This window comes from Pan troglodytes, chromosome 12, assembly GCF_028858775.2.
Source record: "Pan troglodytes isolate AG18354 chromosome 12, NHGRI_mPanTro3-v2.0_pri, whole genome shotgun sequence".
Taxonomy (NCBI): Eukaryota; Metazoa; Chordata; class Mammalia; order Primates; family Hominidae; genus Pan; species Pan troglodytes.
In genome coordinates this window covers 13,505,425-13,521,463 of record NC_072410.2, presented here as the reverse complement: position 1 = coordinate 13,521,463, position 16,039 = coordinate 13,505,425, and the positions used below count along the sequence as shown (strand labels likewise).

General features: G+C 45.8%; 1 protein-coding gene across 2 annotated transcripts in view; it reads left to right on the top strand.

Annotated features, from left to right (window-relative positions):
• SH3RF3 (SH3 domain containing ring finger 3) overlaps window positions 1-16,039 on the top strand; it is a 353,462-nt gene that overhangs the window by 155,717 nt on the left and 181,706 nt on the right. The gene's annotated exons all lie outside the window — the stretch shown is intronic.

Below are 16,039 nucleotides of genomic sequence, written 5' to 3'. Positions count from 1 at the left end.
GCACCCAATACAGGAGCACCAAGATTCATAAAGCAAGTCCTGAGTGACCTACAAAGAGACTTAGACTCCCACACATTAATAATGGGAGACTTTAACACCCCACTGTCAACATTAGACAGATCAACGAGACAGAAAGTCAACAAGGATACCCAGGAATTGAACTCAGCTCTGCACCAAGCGGACCTAATAGACATCTACAGAACTCTCCACCCCAAATCAACAGAATATACATTTTTTTCAGCACCACACCACACCTATTCCAAAATTGACCACATACTGGGAAGTAAAGCTCTCCTCAGCAAATGTAAAAGAACAGAAATTATAACAAACTATCTCTCAGACCACAGTGCAATCAAACTAGAACTCAGGATTAAGAATCTCACTCAAAACCTCTCAACTACATGGAAACGGAACAACGTGCTCCTGAATGACTACTGGGTACATAACGAAATGAAGGCAGAAATAAAGATGTTCTTTGAAACCGAGAACAAAGACACAACATACCAGAATCTCTGGGACGCATTCAAAGCAGTGTGTAGAGGGAAATTTATAGCACTAAATGCCCACAGGAGAAAGCAGGAAAGATCCAAAATTGACACCCTAACATCACAATTAAAAGAACTAGAAAAGCAAGAGCAAACACGTTCAAAAGCTAGCAGAAGGCAAGAAATAACTAAAATCAGAGCAGAACTGAAGGAAATAGAGACACAAAAAACCCTTCAAAAAATTAATGAATCCAGGAGCTGGTTTTTTGAAAGGATCAACAAAATTGATAGACCGCTAGCAAGACTAATAAAGAAAAAAAGAGAGAAGAATCAAATAGACGCAATAAAAAATGATAAAGGGGATATCACCACCGATCCCACAGAAATACAAACTACCATCAGAGAATACTACAAACATCTCTATGCAAATAAACTAGAAAATCTAGAAGAAATGGATAAATTCCTCGACACGTACACTCTCCCAAGACTAAACCAGGAAGAAGTTGAATCTCTGAATAGACCAGTAACAGGAGCTGAAATTGTGGCAATAATCAATAGCTTACCAACCAAAAAGAGTCCAGGACCAGATGGATTCACAGCCGAATTCTACCAGAGGTACAAGGAGGAACTGGTACCATTCCTTCTGAAACTATTCCAATCACTAGGAAAAGAGGGAATCCTCCCTAACTCATTTTATGAGGCCAGCATCATTCTGATACCAAAGCCAGGCAGAGCCACAACCAAAAAAGAGAATTTTAGACCAATATCCTTGATGAACATTGATGCAAAAATCCTCAATAAAATACTGGCAAAACGAATCCAGCAGTACATCAAAAAGCTTATCCACCATGATCAAGTGGGCTTCATCCCTGGGATGCAAGGCTGGTTCAATATACGCAAATCAATAAATGTAATCCAGCATATAAACAGAGCCAAAGACAAAAACCACATGATTATCTCAATAGATGCAGAAAAAGCCTTTGACAAAATTCAACAACCCTTCATGCTAAAAACTCTCAATAAATTAGGTATTGATGGGACGTATTTCAAAATAATAAGAGCTATCTATGACAAACCCACAGCCAATATCATACTGAATGGGCAAAAACTGGAAGCATTCCCTTTGAAAACTGGCACAAGACAGGGATGCCCTCTCTCACCACTCCTATTCAACATAGTGTTGGAAGTTCTGGCCAGGGCAATTAGTCAGGAGAAGGAAATAAAGGGTATTCAGTTAGGAAAAGAGGAAGTCAAATTGTCCCTGTTTGCAGATGACATGATTGTATATCTAGAAAACCCCATTGTCTCAGCCCAAAATCTCCTTAAGCTGATAAGCAACTTCAGCAAAGTCTCAGGATACAAAATCAATGTACAAAAATCACAAGCATTCTTATACACCAACAACAGACAAACAGAGAGCCAAATCATGAGTGAACTCCCATTCACAATTGCTTCAAAGAGAATAAAATACCTAGGAATCCAACTTACAAGGGATGTGAAGGACCTCTTCAAGGAGAACTACAAACCACTGCTCAAGGAAATAAAAGAGGATACAAACAAATGGAAGAACATTCCATGCTCATGGGTAGGAAGAATCAATATCATGAAAATGGCCATACTCCCCAAGGTAATTTACAGATTCAGTGGCATCCCCATCAAGCTACCAATGACTTTCTTCACAGAATTGGAAAAAACTACTTTAAAGTTCATATGGAACCAAAAAAGAGCCCGCATCGCCAAGTCAATCCTAAGCCAAAAGAACAAAGCTGGAGGCATCACACTACCTGACTTCAAACTATACCACAAGGCTACAGTAACCAAAACAGCATGGTACTGGTACCAAAACAGAGATATAGATCAATGGAACAGAACAGAGCCCTCAGAAATAACGCTGCGTATCTACAACTATCTGATCTTTGACAAACCTGAGAAAAACAAGCAATGGGGAAAGGATTCCCTATTTAATAAATGGTGCTGGGAAAACTGGCTAGCCATATGTAGAAAGCTGAAACTGGATCCCTTCCTTACACCTTATACAAAAATCAATTCAAGATGGATTAAAGACTTAAACGTTAGACCTAAAACCATAAAAACCCTAGAAGAAAACCTAGGCATTACCATTCAGGACATAGGCATGGGCAAGGACTTCATGTCTAAAACACCAAAAGCAATGGCAACAAAAGCCAAAATTGACAAATGGGATCTAATTAAACTAAAGAGGTTCTGCACAGCAAAAGAAACTACCATCAGAGTGAACAGGAAACCTACAAAATGGGAGAAAATTTTCGCAACCTACTCATCTGACAAAGGGCTAATATCCAGAATCTACAATGAACTCAAACAAATTTACAAGAAAAAAAACAAACAACCCCATCAAAAAGTGGGCGAAGGACATGAACAGACACTTCTCAAAAGAAGACATTTATGCAGCCAAAAAGCACATGAAAAAATGCTCACCATCACTGGCCATCAGAGAAATGCAAATCAAAACCACAATGAGATACCATCTCACACCAGTTAGAATGGCAATCATTAAAAAGTCAGGAAACAACAGGTGCTGGAGAGGATGTGGAGAAATAGGAACACTTTTACACTGTTGGTGGGACTGTAAACTAGTTCAACCATTGTGGAAGTCAGTGTGGCGATTCCTCAGGGATCTAGAACTGGAAATACCATTTGACCCAGCCATCCCATTACTGGGTGTATACCCAAAGGACTATAAATCATGCTGCTCTAAAGACACATGCACACGTATGTTTATTGCGGCACTATTCACAATAGCAAAGACTTGGAACCAACCCAAATGTCCAACAATGATAGACTGGATTAAGAAAATGTGGCACATACACACCATGGAATACTATGCAGCCATAAAAAATGATGAGTTCATGTCCTTTGTAGGGACGTGGATGAAATTGGAAATCATCATTCTCAGTAAACTATCACAAGAACAAAAAACCAAACACCGCATATTCTCACTCATAGGTGGGAATTGAACAATGAGATCACATGGACACAGGAAGGGGAATATCACACTCTGGGGACTGTTGTGGGGTGGGGGGAGGGGGAGGGATAGCATCGGGAGATATACCTAATGCTAGATGACGAGTTAGTGGGTGCAGTGCACCAGCATGGCACATGTATACATATGTAACTAACCTGCACAATGTGCACATGTACCCTAAAACTTAAAGTATAATTAAAAAAAAAAAAAACACTTCACTTATAGAGAAAATCCACTAAAATGGTCAGAGCAGACCGTCTTTCAGAAGAGATGCAGTCTACCAGATGCAGACCCCAGGAAGTGTCAGCAGTGGGGCCGGGATGAGGGGTGGATAGAGGGGTGCCACGTGTGCGTTTGCATTCCACCCTGCGATGTTGTTCTGACCTCTGCGTGTCCCTGCCTCCAAACCCTGCGCATACTCCAGCAGCACCTGCAGAGTGCTTGGAGATTCCTCCTGGAGGCTTCCCGGGGCTTCCGATTCCATCCTGCTGCTGCCGTTGTAGGCAGGCTGCACATACCGCAGAAGGTATGGGAGCAGAGCAGGTGCCATGGAGGGGCAGGGCAGGGCCTCTTTGTCCATACATCTCCGACCTGCCCTTGTGGTTGCTTTTTCTCTGACTGTACAGTGGCTGGTGGTGGTCTCCAGGCAGGAAGCTACATGCCATGGCCGCAACCCACTGTTATGCAAGTATCAGAATGATTTCATGCTGTTAGCAGTCGGTGGACTCCAAATGCCCAGTAACCTAGCATGTTACTGAAGACAACTCCAACCTGGATGGCAGAATCACATTTGCTGTTGCTTGGTGATTCCACTAGGGGATGGTGCAGGAATAAACTGAAAAACTACAGGGACCTTTGATAGACTGGTTGATTACGTATTTTCTAGGTTGCTCTGGTCGACGTGTATGTTGAGTAAGCCGCAGGAGAGCCAAAGCTTGGTTCAACAGGTGTGTGGTGCACGGCAGGGCCGCGGCATGCATGCCCGTGTGGATGGCTGATGGTGTGCTATGGAGGTGTTTTTGCTCAATTGCTTGCCGCTTGGCATGAACAACACAGGTAACATAATTGAGGGCACACATTATTATGGCAGTGCAGTTTTAATTTATAAATGTGAGGCTTTTGTGTCTTTATTGATTCTTTGTGTAATCAACAGACATTCTTTATTTCTCTCTTACAGTGGCTTGAAATTAAAAAAATAAAAAGTGCCTGTTGTACTCTTCATCAGGGAACATTCACATTTAGTTTCTACTGCTGGGAGGTGCACATTTGAAAATTGAATATTCATAATTACCTTTTTGCAAATTGGACTTGTGTGTAGCCACATTGATTTAATTCGCAAATTTGCGTTGTAATATATGATATTGAAGATGTTCTGCTAGGATGCTCACAGGAGCACTTGGCCAGAAGTTAGGAGGGGAACAATTTGTGGGCAAGCAGAACGCTACATCCATGCTCTGGGCGGCAGCTTGGAGCAGATAAGATGCACTTTTATTCCAGCTTCCTAAAAGCAATGGCCCTTGATGGCAAGACTGAAGGACTGCTGAGCACTGAGAGGAGACCCAGTCTGTGGACATGCCTTTCTGACTGGTGTACCCTGGTGGTGGTTTTGTTTTTCCTTGTCTGACTTCACTCTGAAAAGGGCGCTAATTTCAAGCGATGAGCAAGTCATATCAAGGCTACCCATATGGCAGAGACAGCAAACTTTACTAAAATGGTGGTTTGTCCCTTTCTTTATTGTTATTTTTTAAATTAAAGCTTTGAAGTTGTTTTCTCGTTTTCTTACATCCACATTTTCTTCCATGCCCTGCCAGTGGATGACATGGAGTCACAGATTTTGGAGCTGATGTCTTCCATGAGTCGTGGCTGTGTGGTGGTGAGGTCGGCTGCTGCTGGTGCTGTCCAGTTTTGAACTGACTTGAGCGTTGTGGTGGCCGGTGTAGCAGTCAGCCATAGACTAGGGGAACCTTGGTGTATGTGTTTTTATGGTTTCCTTTAGCATTGTTAGTTCAAAAGTATGTCACCTATTCAGAACTGGTTATTTGGTTATTTCAGAACTCCAAATCTTACAAAGTCTAATAAAAATCTTACACAATCTTACACAGTTTAGTAAACAAAACACACAAGGCCAGAGGGACAAATGTACCTCAGAGCTGGGGCTCTGAGTCCTGCCCACTTTTCTTGTGAATGAGCTTCCCACTCGAGGTTGGCTTGCTCCTCTTTCTAATAATTCTAACAAGTTTAATGGGTTTTTTATTGTGGTATAATACTCATAACATGAAAGTCATTATAAAGTGTGCCAGTGGCATTTATGTTTTATTATATTAATGATGTTGCGACCATCAGCACTGTCTAGTTCCAGAAGTTTCCTTTTGGGAAGTTTTCATCTCCCCAAAAGGAAACTCTCTACCCATCAGCAGCCACCCCCCTGGGCCCCTTCTTCCTGGCCCCAGGCCACCACAACCTGCTTTCTTTCTCTGTGAATTTGCCCACTCTGGAGATTTGATATAAATGGAATCATCCGACACATGGCCCTTTGGTCTAGCTTCTTTTACTTCGTATTTTCGAAGTTCATCCAGGATCATAGAGTATATCAGAATTCCATTCCCCTCTATAGCTGAAGAATGTCCCACTGTATGGTATTTCCACATTTTGTTTATCCATTCATCTGCTGACGGACATTGGGCTGTTTCCACCTTTTGGCTCTTGTGGGTAGAGCTGCACTTAACATTTGGGTACAAACATTTGCTTGAACACCTGTCTTAGATTTTGGGTGTATACCTAGGAATGGAATTGCTGGGTCACGTGGTCATTCTAGGTGTATGTTACTGAAGAGCCGCCCTATGTTTTCCACAGCAGCCCTTGGATTTCACTTTTATCTACAGTAACGTGGAAGAAGGGGGCTGATTTGTGACAGGTGGGCAAATCTGCAGTGTTAAGAAGAGGCAGCAGACAGGGAACCCCATGCAATCCACATACTTCAGAGGCAGGTGGTGCTCCTGGCTCACACTGTAGGTAATATTTGCCCTGTGCCTGTCAGCTTCATCTGTGTGCATGGGCTGAGCTGGGAAGAACCAGGGGACCTGGAAAGGGGTTAAGGAGCTTGTCTATGCCAGCGTCCTTGACACCGGCATGATATCAGGATCCTTACTCCTCTTCACAAGGCCCAGGCCTTACCCCAAACCTGCTGTACATCCATCCCAAGGGGGGAGGCTGGCGTCTGTGTTTCTTGCTGCATTTATTTAAATGTAGTTCAGCCTAATGCACAGCCCGGGATGAGACTGCAGGTGAAGTGTCATATTTTAAGATGTGCTCATGAGAGGCATGGATACAAGGCCAGGCCTCCATGGCTGACATTTGGGTGCTTGCCATGGGCCAGGCCCTGCCCTCCTTGCTGGGTGGGTGCTGTACCAGTTGGTCATCGCAATGGTCTTAAGCATCATTGAGGAAGACATTGAGGCCCAGATAGGGACTGTCCTTGGCCAAGGCCTCCTAGCCTTGAATAGGGGCCCCGGCCAGCAGTGGGGCTCACTGCCTCTCAGGCTCAACATCCCAGGGGGATGGGAAGAAAACATTCTGGGAGATGAGTGGAGAGAGACTGATTCTCTGTAGGTGATGGCATGTGCCTTGAGCTGAAAGGTGCTTCCGATTTCTTTGTAGCGATGGGGTCAGCTGCTCCAGGCAGCTGTGGCAGCATGAGTGAAACAAAGGGGCTTATTCCAGTGCATGTGGGGGAGAGGAGGGAGGTGGGCTCAGCCAGAGCAGAGGGATTTGAAGAGTGGCAGTGGAGGAGATATTTGGAAAGTTGTGTTGGGACCCGTATGCAGGGTGCCGTGTTTGGACTTTGTTTTGTAGGGCACAAGACAGTTGAAGGCTTTGGAACTGGGAGGAAAGTGACAAGAAGGAGTACCAGGCTGTGGGACACTGGACACTGAGAAAAGGAAGAGGCTATGGGGGAAGAGAGGGGCCGTGAGACCCGGGGCAAGTGTGGACTTGGGGGACACAGTAGCAGAAAGCAGCAGGCCTGGGTAGTCACCTAACTGCAGGTGCCAAGGTCATGGTCTGTGTCCCAGGAGACCAGCGGGTGGGTGTCCAGAGATGGGGGCACCAGAACCATGTGGCTCATGTATATTTAATGCTGCCTGCTTGAGAAAGCAGGGGCTTGGCATATGTTTTAGGAGAAAGTTTTATTTCTTGAAATGGTTAAACTGATAAATCCTCAGTTATCCCAAAGGCTCAGGGTTCCAGAAAATGGCTCTGTTGAAGGGTGAATCCCGTAGATCTTATAACAGTGATTGTAACCCTGCCTTGGTATAGCCAGGGAGCAGAGATAGAGGGTAGGAACCAGATTGCCCTGGGGAAAGCAGGTCAGCCTGAAACGGCATGACCTTTGATGTCACCTCCGTGCAGGAATGAATTTCTCTACCATATGAATAGCACCATCAACTAATACATTTTTATTATTCCTGCCACTTCATAAATAGTGTCTCCATCTTAATTTGCATGTGTCTGTCACTCTCCATGGTCTTTAAAGGTTTGTATAAACTTGTAAATTAGTCCTCCTTTACATGCATAAGGCAAACCAGCTCCTTGATGAAACCTTTGATGAATCTTTTTACAAGTGCATAATATCCACCAGGCAATTTCTTATTCTGTAAATTATTTTGCCATTTTGGTTTTGTTTAATTTAGGGTGACAGTACTGGCATCATATTTCTGTCTAGTGAATAGGAGAATCAGACCACCAAAATATTAGAGGAGACCCTCTGAGTTGGTAGAGATTGAAGCAGAGCTAAGCCCTCGCTGGTGACCAAAAGAAACTTCGTCTCCCCGTATGAATCTCATTCTTGGCAAAGCCCACAGTTTGAGAACCCCCAGCAGGCATTCCAGAGCTGCACTGTCCCGTAAGGTAGCCACCGACCACACTCAGTGAACAGCGACCACATTGAAGAGCCCATACACAACACGTTTCCATCAGTGCAGAAAGTTCCACTGGACAGCACTGCTCCACAATAATGAAGAAAAAGGAAACCTGTTTTACTTTACTGAGTATAATTAGCAGAAAGTCTAATTTGATGACTTTTCTCTGGGTCCACCTTGTCAAGTGTGAGTCCTCTGAGTGGAGAGGGCTATAGTCTCTCCATAGTAAGGCAGAAAGAAGTGCCCACTGGGAAACACCCAGCAATTTAATAGGGCCCTGGGTCCAACACCAACTTGGGGTTCTTAACTAATGCCAAGCCAGGTAAAGTGCTTTGTTCATTGAGTCTTGCAACTCCATTAGTGATTCAAAACAAAGTAAACCTCTGTCCCTATCTCTGTAGGATAGTTGCAGGGAAGCAATAGCTTATGTCTGTAGAATGCACTTGCTTTTACTAAGAGGCAGTAAGGAACTGTCTCAGTATGAAAATGTGCATATACAGAACGACCATCCGTTTTTGGTGTAAGCAAAGGGGACCATGTGTGCCTGTTGTGCACTGTCTGTGCAGAACTTTCAGAAACTGTCAGTGATGCACAAGGATGTGTGTGTCCAGAGAAGAGATGCCTGTGCAGGCTTTCCTGGCAGTCTATAAAGGGGTGAGCTCTGTCTCAGTCCAGGCTTTCCCACCCAGGGTTCCTCTGGGGCTCTTTCATCTCATTATGTCTAGCTATTGTGACATTTAGAGCATTCAGGTGAATGCCGGTTGCTGCCTTGGTGTGGAAGGGACATCGTCGCTTTTCCACCCTGGAATGACCTTTGATCTTACCTGTCAGGACGTGATCTAGGCATCAAAGCCACCAGTTCCCAGAACATCACCTGTGACCAGCGTAGGTCTCTGTCTCTGTGTTGTTTTGGAGAATATGAAGCCTTTTGAGATGTATTAGCAGAAGTCTTTTTGGTCTGACTGTGTGAGATTATATGTGCATGTATCAGGGGCCTTTTTCACCCAAATTGCAAAGATTCCCAGTATTTAGAGATTAGATGTGGTTAGAAAAGTGCATTTCCAGTATGCAATTGTAAAGCAGGAAAAACCTAAAGCTTTCAAAAAGAGAGGGCAAGGCAGGCTGGAGGAGGTGTTCAGAGCTGGTTTTGTTGAACTTTTGGGCCTGGGGAATGTTCCACCAGTGTCCTGGCTCTTGGGCTTCATCTCTCACAGCAGATCTGCACAGCTCCAACTGGGCTATCAGTGCTGTGGGCCTCGGTCTAGGAGGCTGGGTGGATGCTGGGAAGGGGATGGAGGGAGGACATGTTGCCAGGTGATGGTGGCTGGCTCTACATGCCCCTGCTCCTGGAGAAGCCCCGGTGTCATGTTTCTCCCTGGCTCTGGCTTCCTGTCTATCACAGGTGTGATGTCAGTGTGATCTTCACTACACACAGCCTTTAACAAGGTAGCCCATGACATGGAGAGAACTTATCACTCCTCTTAGAGATTTCCTCTGCTTTTCTGTTTTAAATAGACTTTCTGTTTTAGAGCAGTTTTAGGTTCACAGCAAGATTGAGCAGAAGGTACAGAGAATTCCCATAGACCTCCTGCCCCGCCCCCATGTGCAGCCTTTCCATCAGCATCAGCCACCAGAGTGGTGTCACATTAGGGTTTACTCTTGGTGTTGGACATTCCACGGGTTTGGACAAATCTATAATGCGATATATCCACCATTAGAGTTTCACACTCAGTACTTTCCCTGCCCTTAAAAATCCATGTGCTCTACCTGGTTATCCCTCCCTGGCCTCACCCTCTGGCTGCCGTGGGTCTTTGTACTGTCTGTAGTTCTGCGTTCTCCAGAACATCATCCAGTTGGAAGTATACAGTGCGTAGCCTTTTCAGACTGGCTTCTCTCTCTTAGTAATTCATGTTTGAGGTTCCTCCATGTCTTTTCATGGCTTCATAGTTGATTTCTTTTTATCACTGAATAACACTCCATTGTCTGGGTGGACCCCAGTTTGTTTATCCACTCACCTCCTGAGGCTATCTTGGTGGCTTCCGCATTCTGGCAGTTATGAATAAAGCTGCTCTAAGCTTTCATGAGTGGGTTTCTCATGAAATGTTTTCATGAGATGTAAGTTTCATGAAATGTTTTGTGGATGTAAGTTTTCATCCTGTGTTTTCATGGTGTTGGGGTTTTCGGGACCCCAGCTTACCTCCCACCCGGATGGAATCTCCTAGTGTAGCATTTCCTGCTTGTGCACAGATAGCGTCAAGTCTTGCCCATGGTGACAGGGCGACAGCAATGCCTGTCCCTGAGGGGGCGTCTGTGGGCAGGTGGGCAGGTGCTGCCCCAGTCCCAGGGGGTGGAGGAGAGTCCAGAGGTCTGGGGCTCTTTTTCCCTGTTAGCGCTCAGAAGGGACACTGTCTACTCCATGCTGGGGAGGCCCAGCCCCCCACCCTGCTCTTCCCCTGGGTCTGGGAGGCATAGCTTTGGCAGCAGCCCCGCTCACAGCAGGGACTTGGTTCTAGGTCTCGTTCTGCCGGGCCTGCCTCATCTCTTTCCCTGCTCCTTCTGAGGTACAGAACAGTCAAAGTCCACCTTGGTTTCTGTGACTTGCTGGGCCTGGAAAAAGAGAACTGGCTGAGTTTAAATGACTTCAGGTACATAAATATTAGTTGCTGCAGTTTCTCCACCACGGAATCACAGTGAGGTCAGTGTGGAGTGCGAGGGTGCTTCCCTGTGAACAGGCTTCTGCTCGTGAGTGCCTTTGTAGTGTCCTGGTGCTAACTGGGGATGTATCCTAGGACTTTAAGAACTAGCGCATCCGTCTTGGGTCAGGTTTCTCAGGAAGGCACATAACTGGAGTCCCAGCCAAGAGGAAAGATGTATGTGGCCAGCAGCAGCTCGCTGGCTGCACCGCTGAGGGGACTCGCACAACTCTGCCGCTTGTCCTGATGGATTCTGTGGCAAAGGCCAAGGAAGGCCTGCATCTGAACGGAAGGCCAGGTATTAAAAAGCACAGGGCAGGGAGGATCATCGTGATCCTTTCTCTCCTCTATTTTTCTAAGCCATGAGCATGCTGAATTTCAGTACGCAAAAAAAAAAAAAAAGCCCCCTTTAAGCAGAAAAACCATTCTAGGGACATTGAGAGACTAGAAATCCTTGCCTAATTTCAGATTAAGCAAAACATAAGCATTTGGCAAATGCCGAGATTGTAAAGTTGTGCAAGCAGAAGAATCACTTTGAAATTTGAGCGCAGCCCCAGATGTTCGGGAGCATTTCCATGCGGCTGCTCCTCCTAGCGTGACTGGCTGGTGCCTCCCGGCCCCCAGCCCGGTCCCCAGTGCTTGTCCTCTGCCCACTCGCTGCACAGACCTGGGGTGAGGAAGAAATGCCACCGAGCGCCAGAAGATTAGGAGGGAATTGTGTGAGGCCTCCTCTCAAAGCCAGGGTGGCTCTCGGCATACGCGTTTATCTGAGTGACTGAATCATAGCACACTCATTTTGGCGACCGTGGGATAAACGCTGTGAGAGAACTGTGGTTTGTCCTTGCGGGTATGTTGGTTCAAAGTCATGTGAGTAGAGCCAGCTCCTGAGGGGATCGTCTCATGTTCACACTGGGGGCAGCATTTGTCTCTTGTCAGCTGTGAGATCAGAGTCCTAGGGAAGCCAGAATGGTCTCTCAGATCACGCCCTGGCCAGAATCTGGGGCTGCCCTGGCCAGCCACCAGATACTGACCCTTCTGGTCTTATCCAATCTAAAGACAAAGCATGAAAGCCCAGCCCTGATGAGCTCTGGCCTGAGGCCACCCATCCACTCAGAGGCAGACATTGGCTTGGAGAAGAAAGAGGGATGAACTTCTGGAACCAAAGCCAGCTGGAATTCCTTGCCTCTGGTAGGTGAGCCAAGTGAATTCAATATGTAATGAAACTGTACTTCATAACTTCCCTGAGAACATTTGTATTTCAAGTGTCTGTCCCAGAACAGATCAAAGCCCTCTGCTAACTGGGATTACAGATGGGAAAGGAGTGGCTCTCCATCGATCCTGGTGTTTGTATCCTGCCTGGAACAGCTCACTTTAGGGACAGCAGCTGCTTGTAGGTGTCTGCAGAAGAGGCACTCCCATCTCTGCCTAGATGGGGGCATGGCTTAGTAACTCTCCAGTACCCTGTTCTTGGCTGTCGCCCTGTATATGCCAGATAGTGACAGTGGCATCGTTTTGCAGTACCAAGTGTTAAGCTTGCTGCATTTTTTGGAGTTGAGAAAGAGTTGGTTCCTGGCATCGTGATATGAACTCTACATTTATTTCCCCTCTTCCTAAGCCAGTGCAGGTCAGTTGACTGCAAAGAGACAATGTCCTGAGCTGTGTCTGCCTGTGGGCTCAGTGGGGTCCCGGGGATCACCCAGGCATCCTTTTCAGCCTGCTGGGCTGAAAGCTTGGATTTACAAGTGATTCGTTTTCTTACTCTTGCACTTCTGCTGGGGTAGTGACTGTCAAGAGAAACACATGTTAGTACAGATGTGTATTCTGAGTGAGAGGGGGCTCACAGGGCTGAAAACAAGCCCAGTGGGGCTCGTTCCAGAACAGAAAGCCCCACACTCCCCCATCTTCTCTTATCACCCCTGTTGTTTTTAAACATTCCCCTTATCATCTCCTCCTCTCTTTTTAAAGTGTGCGATCTTGAAGAGTGCCGTGCCGGAGCCAAATCGTGTGGGCAGGTGCAGCCTGCCTGCCCCCAGCCTGTCCAGGCTGTTTCCCTTCACTGCCCAGTCCAATCTGGAGCTTTTTCCAGCCAAACAAAGGCACCTCTGTCGGTTAGAGGAAAGAGAGCCAGTAGGAATATCAGCCCATTTGCCCTGCATTTGGGACCTAGAAATCCCCCGGTGGTTACATCTGGGGTCCCTCCTTGCAGGGGCAAGGTGAACGAGCTGCTGTGAGAAGTAGGAGAAGTCAGAGTGGGTGATGGGGAGTGGGGGGGTGCTATTTTGGAGGTTCCCAGCTGGAGCTGTTTCCATTCTAGGTCTTCACGAAGCTACTTCCTCGAAGCTGGGGGTGGCCTTTTATGGTCCCTTCGTTAGGCCTGGAACCAAGTCCTACTAGTGCTCCTGTAAAGCCTGTAGAAGCAACACAACTCTTCTCTCAGCCCAGTTCTCATGGCCATCACAGCCCTGGGCTTGCCTCTGCTTGGCTCATTGACTCTAATTCCAGTTTTGAGGGCTGCTTTCCGGGCAGAGGATGGTGGTGGGAATGAGAGCAGAGGTTTCCTTCCTGTTCTCTGCACAGCAGCCAGTGGCCACCTGGACTAGAGAGGGAGGTACAGGCCCTCACCCTTTCCCAAGCCCACCTGAGCAGCAGGTACAACGTTTGATCTCACCACAGTGAGTGCAAAACCATCTTTCCTGCTGGAACCACCGCAGGCGCCCATCCTCAGTGGTGAGCCACAACTTCCTCCTCACGTCTTCTTAACCAAGGCCAGTTATACCCTTTCATGCTCAGAGGGAGGCTGTCCTACCTGCTGGATACATGTTTGTTATCTGGGAGAAGTTTAGGCCTCTCCCCACCTAATCAGAATGTCTAAACCCTCTGCTTACTAGGTCACCAAAATCAGTGCTGGATTCCAGCTCTATAACACTCAATATGCACAACTGTTGTTCTTGTAAAATTCCTGGCATTCCTTTTCTGTAAAGATATCAGCCCCGCAGATGAACAGACAAGTAAACAACGTCAGGCAGATGAACTTTCTGCTGGGAGAAAATAAAACTCGAGGCACATTGCTTTGCTTGCTGTACATGGACAGAGTGGTCAGATGGAATGGCCATGGACTCGGGCACCAGACCAAGATTCAAATCCCTGCCCTACGATACTCATCACCTGGGTTAACCTTCTGAACCACAAACACTTCATCTGTAAAGTGATGGTAATATTGCCATCTTGCAGGGTTTTAGGATATGGATTAGATTGTATGTCAGGCATCTACATACCTACATAGATTGTTCCATGGGAGCTCAAAAATGGCTGCTCTTACTGATAACTTACAGACATGTAAGTAATGATTACTACTGATAATGATTAGTGATAAGTAGTATTCATGGAAGAAAGACTCACGGACACACAAGACGCCATGTGCATGGATGCATCTCTCAAACGCTTCTTTGCAGCTCTTCACATTCTTTCAGGTATGCAGTCAGTAATAGAACTCAAACCTTATATCCTCGGATTCACTTTTAATTAGGCTGTTCTCATCAAAACGCCATTCCTTTATTATCTTGCCACTTAATTTAGTAAATTGGTAGAGCAAATGTGGCATGCAGATTGCCTCTTCCATACCAGAACGTCATCATTCATTGCCAAAGCCTATGTGGATTAGGAGCATTTGAAGTGGAAATTAGTTGAGTTCAGGGCATACAGTTGTTGAATTTTGATTATCAGCTTATAGTATTTTTAAAATTAGATTATGCTTTGTTTCCATTTAACAAAGGAAGATAAATGTTGTGGTTGATGTTTTTATTAAAATAGAAATTTAACAAACATTCTCCAATAACTGGATGGATTACAGGAGATGAGACAATCAATAGAGGATTACATTTTGAAAAGCCAATTTAGGAACCTTGTCTAGATAAAACCCTCTTGTGGCAGAAGGGATCTGGCAAAAATGAATAAATTTGTAATAAGTGTCAACCCTGGCCCCCTGCCGTGCAACTCAAGTATAGACAGATTTTTGGAGGGAAGATCTACTTCCAACTACTGTTATTCTGCTAGAGAGATGTGTTCGCGAGGGATTGGTCACATGTTGACATCAGAGGCTGGCCATGACAATCCCAAGGTTCTGCCAAATTCCAGTGGATTCCCACTGCTTGCTTCAAGTCCCAGTGTGGTCAGGACTTCAGGACTTCTCTGAAGGGGAGATGGGGCCCTTTTCTGGAGGATCAGAGCTCTGAAGATGATTGGTCCTCGTTATTCAGTATGAAAGCAAATACCACATTTCAAGAAGTGGATGGCTCTTTTTAAAATAAGTCACCTTGATAACTGGAAGGCACAGCAAGGAGCGAGAAAGGGTAAGGGAGAGAAGCGGGGAGAGGGAAAGAATGAGGAAAGGGAAAAAGAAGGGTAAGGAGTAAGGGGGAGGAAGAGAGAGACAAGACACGGATACACAGGAGACTCAGCGCCCCTTCAAGCATTCTGGAATCCCCCGAATAATCACCACTCCTTCTTCCTTCTTGCTGGAACTTTGTGTATTTTGCATTTCCTGTTGAAGTCATAAATCCACATCCTGCTCTGTAAACCCATGGAGTCTGAGGGCAGCCAGGGCCGGCAGAGGCAGAACATTTCAACATGTGCCGAAATGTTCCCACAGGCAGACTAGGCAGTTGGGGTGGCAGGAATCCAGGATCCTGAACTAGGAGGCGGGTGAGTTGTCTTTGCCTGAGAGTTGAGCTTAAATCAGCCAATAAAATTGTCCGTCTTAAGGAAGCTGAAATTTCTAAATAAGCCTATAAATAATTTCACAAATAGAGCCTGTGCTGTGTAATAGTGTGCACTGATTTTGAGAGTTACTGCAAGAATAAATTTGCTGAATGAATAAATCTGCAATAGTCGCCAGTCAAATGTCAAAGGCTGGTCTCCAGCAGAAATAACCTTTTAAAAAGG